The sequence below is a fragment of the Columba livia genome, chromosome 1 (assembly GCF_036013475.1).
Source record: "Columba livia isolate bColLiv1 breed racing homer chromosome 1, bColLiv1.pat.W.v2, whole genome shotgun sequence".
Classification (NCBI taxonomy): domain Eukaryota; kingdom Metazoa; phylum Chordata; class Aves; order Columbiformes; family Columbidae; genus Columba; species Columba livia.
In genome coordinates, this window is record NC_088602.1 from 80,690,761 (window position 1) to 80,696,760 (window position 6,000).

General features: G+C 38.0%; 1 long non-coding RNA gene across 1 annotated transcript in view; it reads left to right on the forward strand.

The window, feature by feature from the left end:
- The window catches only part of LOC135579578 (uncharacterized), a 177,678-nt gene extending 175,340 nt beyond the window's left edge, over window positions 1–2,338 (forward strand). Inside the window, exon 3 of the long non-coding RNA XR_010472976.1 lies at window positions 1,752–2,338. This is a non-coding gene — a long non-coding RNA (uncharacterized LOC135579578). The remainder of the gene's footprint in view (window positions 1–1,751) is intronic.
- Window positions 2,339–6,000: the final 3,662 nt, after the last annotated feature.

The window sequence follows — 6,000 nt, forward strand, 5'->3', positions numbered from 1 at the left end:
CAGTTGGTCAGTTTTAGTCACCTGTTCTGTCTGCCCTTCCTTGCAAATATGTCCCCTTATCAGAATTCTTGGTTGTTATAGCAATAAATCTGAACATGGGGTCTTCTACATTCCATTGGTCATCTTATCAGTTCTGGAGTGCAGTGTCTCAAAAAACATGTAGCTAAATTCAGAAAAGTGCAGTTACTTAGAAGGTACTTAGAAGAACTTAGCTGAAAGGAAAAAAACACTAAAATGGAACTTGTCTTGTTTTTAATGAAACTGGGACATTGCTGTTTGATGGATAGAGAAATCCCCTACCCAAGTCCAGTGTAAACCATATAATCAGGCTTTTAGGAAATTTACTGAAGAGAATGAAAGAACAGAAAAAGATAAATACAACATAAAGCAGGTTACAAGCAAAACCTGTCTCAAAATCTGAGTTATTTTGACATATTTGTTTGTACACTTCCATTTGGTTGGTCTCAGCCCAGAATTGTGCTCCTTCACAAGTAACCTTTTCCCTGATATCTTTTAGAAAATATTTGGGCAACATGAAAACCAGGAAATCATCACACAAAAAAGTAGCACTACCATTGATGAAAAAGAATTGACCTGCAAGCCTCAGACTTGCTCTCAAAAGTGATGTGTAATATGTCAAAGCCAGAAGGAATGTGTTTCAGCAGTGTCTGACATGAGGAGACAAGCTGTGGCCATACTAAGCCTCACAGGAGGGGCAGTCTACCTTGCCACTGCTGCAGTCAGAAGAGAGGAAGGGACAAGCCCAAACCATACATCTAGAAGTATCACTTCATTAAGTGGTGGGAACAGTCTCAGTCTTCAAGGGAAAAGGGTAAGAATATCTTTGCCTCCTTCACCAAGATAACTCCTTCATGAAATTGATCACTGTCAAGGGTGAAAATGGTCTACATTAAAAAATAAAATTGTCAACTGTTTCTATGCTGAATACAGACAATACGACATGATAAAAAATGGAGGAAAAAAATGAAAATTTGATTAAGCAATACCAGACTCTCATAAATTTGTTACTTATCCCTAAAGAAATTAAGTACCACAGCATGCTCTATCAATGACCCTACACATTTTTGCTAGTATTTTTCCATAATTAATGTTACAGACTTACCTCAGACTAATGACATCATGTTTGCAGGTTTCTAGTGCTCTTATCAAGGAATTTGGAAAGTAATTTCCCAAAGACTTAATCTGTTTCTGACTTCATTTTCTTGAACTCTCATACGTATGAATTATTTGCCTTCGAGTTATTTCTCTTTCTTCAAGACACCAGAAATTTTCTTTTATGATCAGGTCTATGTCATGAAGACCACGGCCCTGAATCTTTTAAAAACATGAACTTCTTCTCAACTTCAATCAGAAGAGTGGTCTCTTTGAAACTGGAGAAAACATTGATAATTTTAAGTCATACATGTGTTTTACAAGCTGGGATCCATATTTTTTCTCTTGGACTAGACAAATCTGGCAGCAGTAGAGGCACAGAAGGGAGGGAAGAAGGAAGGTTGGAAAGAAGGAAGGAAGGAAGGAAGGAAGGAAGGAAGGAAGGAAGGAAGGGAGGGAGGGAGGGAGAGAAGGAAGGAGGGAAGTGAGGGGGAGGAAGGGAGGAAGGAAGGCTGCTTGCAGCCTAAGCATACAGGTTGGGCTCCTTATGACATGAACACACATATGGTCTCTGACCTGGCAAGCGTGAGCAGCTCCCTGCCTTCTCAGATGTCCCAAACTATTCCACATGTTCCCAGGTCCTACAGGAACTCCAGACGTCCTCCTGAACACTGTTCCAGTTGAGTGGAAACCTGCGCCATGACTGGCTTCATTCCAGCTGTGAAAGGTGTCTGCCATGGTGGAAAGGTTTGTAAAACTGGAGAATTAATTTTCTTCCTGTTCTTTTGTTTTGCTGAGTTATTTTGTCAGCACCCCCCACCTATAATCAGATTTGGCAATGTAATAAGAATGGGACCAGAGAGGCAGGGAACTGACAATCAAAAAGACTTTTAGTTTCACCAGTGCTGCCAATTTGTTCTGCAGCAGCCTCAGCTCATCTCTGCCTCTGCTTCTTTATCTGTAAAATGGTTCTGGGATTACTCCCCTGCATCTGTTACCAGGTAGTGCAGAGCTCTGAATGTGTTAAATGCAACGTTAAGTGTTGATAACTGATTTAATTAGGAAACATAACCCTTGCCCCGAGCAGCTTGCCATCTCCAGCCTCTTCTTTAAATCTGTTATTTTATTAGACTTTTTTTTAGTTCCCCAGTCTCCCTATTAAGTAGACTGCTTTCCCATTTTATTTTTCCTTTATTGTAAACACAGCAGCAGAATCCTTTGTTAGTTGAAATACCCTTTACAATTTGACATTCAGTGCTACTAATAATGTTCTTGACTTGGTTATGCTTCTTTTTAGAGATTTCCCAATCCACTCCTTACTACTTTTTCTATATATTTTTAAAGAAGCCTTCTGTTTATAATTATTTTTACATTGCCACTTAAACAAACTTGCATCTGTTGCCTCTTTTCCCTCTAGACTGAACCAGGATGGATTTTAATTACTTCGCCAACTGTTTCTAAAACACTTCCTAGAGTCTCCACTAGAATTCCTCTGCATAATAAAATCTTGACCAATAAAATACTAACCAAAACCTGTTACAGCATTTCATGTTTCCTCAAAGTCAGCTTTCCTGCAGTCCAGAATGTTCACTTTACTTCCACCAGCCCCCAAGAATATTTTGAACTAATGATATTGTAATGTCCTGGGTGTTTCTTTGCTTCAGTCCTATTAATCATACTTGGTATATTTTCTAGGACTTGGTCCAAAATAGCCTCTAACCATCTGAATGCTTCAATAAGCCGTGGAAGAAAGCAATCCTGAAATACCTCTCAAAATGTGTTCCTCCTCTTCATTTTTCTATTGAGTGGCATCCAAATCAACATCTGAGTAATTAAAAATCTGCCAGGATCAAATATCCTGCCTTATTATAGGATTCTCCAATGTATAAAAACATTTGCTGATTCTGTGTTATTTTATTTTAACTACCCTAGAGATGTAAACTCTCTCTGTAGCATCCTAGAATCAACTTACCATTTTATGGCTCTAATTTCTATACAGATTTCTGTGTCAGCCATAATATTTCTTTCCACAAATCAACATTCTGCCTAACCAGTTCCCTTACCTACTGCTTTAATTTACTTAATGATCTGGCAGAGTCTATATTCTTCATATCATAAGATATTACTCTGCAAAATCATTTTAAAATGTATCCTACTTATAGAACTACAAATATATTAAAAGTATTCAAAATATTAAAACATAAGTGCACAGAAAAGTATTGGCAAGATGCATACACACAACAGAAAATAATTTGAAAAACGGCTTCAGAATTTAAGTCAATAGTCATGCTAAAGTCTGCTGAACTTCCTTAGTCAAGTTACAGGGTTTGTAGTCACAGGCTCATGATTCTCCCTTGCTGTCAGTACAAACGCTGTTGGTAGGAATGGATATCTGTTTACCCTTTCAAGTGGAAAATGGGTCTTGGTAGCTCTGACAGACAGGGAACAGAAACAGTTTGATTAGATTTTTAGATCCCCGAGTCATTGAAAAATGGGGGTCCAGCTCTCAGGGTAGCAGCAATTCGCTAGTGAGGGAGTTGGGCTATGGAGAAACACCAGTGGTAAGGAAAATATCCAAGTCACCGAAGTAAGGCAGTAAGTGAGAGCCATCTCAGGCAGAAGAAGAATGCAAGGAGAGCTGGAATTGCAGGTATGTTCCCTGGATAGGTAGGATGAAAGGCTGACACAAAATCAAGGTTCTCTGTGCAGGACTGAACACAGAATGAGGCATATATCAGAGGCTGATAAAAATGATTGTAATTATGTACCCTCTGATCCCTGACCATATCCATGATTCTTCCCTAAATGAAAGCTTTTTTCCTTTTGTTTTACTTCTCCTACCATCAGCCAACAAAATAAAACTATTTAATACTCATTTTCATTTTTGCAGATGCAATTCTACACACAAATTTCTAAAATACTTCCAGTTGCATATTTCACATTTCATACTCATTTCAGGAATCACAACAAACTGCAGCAGGTTAATACTTCTAATTTGTCTCAGCTCACTAATCAACCTACTCATTGTCTTCACTAAGATTTATCCTGTGCTGAATAATCATTTTCCAATTAGCCTTATGCTTCTTATTTAGATAGTTATCCAAATGAAAATCAGTTAGCTCGGTTCTAGCAGAACTTCCATAGTGTCCACCTTGGTTCATAACATAATTCCCTCCTTTTCTTCCTTTGCTGCATGGATCCCCTTCCTCTGAGTTACCTACAAATGGGTACAAAATCTTTAGCCACTTGGACAGTGAAGGTTTTTTTATATCTGTCTTTTTTCTAACTAGTGTCTTCTTAGAATCCACTGATAGTGATGGATTTGAAATAAAGCTTCAGAGGACTTTTGAATTTCAGGGAACTATCAGATCATTCACATTGGGATGCAAATGTTTCAAATTGATGGCACCACCTGAACCTTTAAAGCTTTAGAATTCCCACATGTTCTGTGGGAAAAGAACAGCTTAGAAGTACACTTGGGGAATTTCAGCATTGGGAACCTGTTACTTGGGAAATCCCATGCACGGTAAGATGAATATATGTGTTACCATTGCATTCCTCTGTAATGGCTTAAATTGGACTACAGAAAACCTTGGGAAAGACTTAACATTGTGGCACTTGAGGACCTAGCTCTTGCCCAAAGCATATTTTCCAGAGCCCAGTGTCCAGCTACACAGGGTGACTCGTAGATTCCCTCAAGTATGAGGATGCCAGAGCAACCCTGGTACAAACAAAGGGGACCCAGAAATGTGTCCACTTGCTTCTTTGAAACAAAACTTCTTCACAATGACCCAAGAAAACCATTTTGGTGTCTTTACATTGAACTCAGCTCTCCTCTTGAAGGCATGCAGCTGCATGGCAGCACCTGGAGAAGAGCACCAGAGGCTAGCTGTATAGGAAGTGGTTTTTTCCTTTTCCAGAGCTTGGTCATCCATGCTCTACCACTGCTTCTCCGCTAGTTTTTCACTCTATTTTGGTTTTGCCAACCAGAATGCTGATAGTAGTCTCAAATATACTGACAAAAGACTGACAAATGTCAGTTAGTTTACTTCTCTTCCTCTAGGAAAGAAAGAAAAAAAAAAGAGATAGAGAAAAAAAAAAGAAAAAAAAAAACTGAGGCAAAAAAACCCACACCAAACTTTGGCTTTGATCTACCCGAGTTAAATCAAATAAATTTGCCAGGTGCTCAAAAAAATGCCAGGTGGTGAGAGAGAGTCATCAGGACTCCTCCTTTTTAACACTAGCCTTCATTCACATGATGATCATCATGTAGACATATGCATGGAGCTCTCGGTCTGCACATGTCCTGCAAACAGCATTAGTTGTCCACATTGTTCTTTCACCTGTGCTGGCAAATTTTCCATATCAAGTAGATAAATACTTAAAATACCAAAGTGTTACTGTCCTTGAAACTCTCATTTTCATAGTGATTTTAATTCAGTGTACACTTTGGGGTTAACAATACAGGGAAAGAGGTTTTCGTCTGCTTTTTTACTTATTAAAATAGCAGTGTATTTTTTTGATGTTACTGTTCAGGCTACCTGATATTTTTGAGCGAATATATATTGCTGATTTCAAATACAATGTTGTATTCTTAAAAAAAAGTTTATTTCTTGTAATTTTCTGCATGCTTTGCAAACATTATTTTCAACAAACAGTGTTTTTCCTTTCTTTTTCTCCCATGGATTTTATTTTCCCTAATGGAAAAAAAAGTGAAAAGTGGAGATGAAAAAGAACAGGGAAGAAAAATAAAAGAATAAGGATAATCACCTCTGATTGAAGATGTATTTTCTTTTTGTTTTCCTAAATAAGTAAGTTGCTTTACACTCCCTGAAATATTTAACACAGATAACAGCTTTTACCTTGATTTTTTATAACCAAATAGGA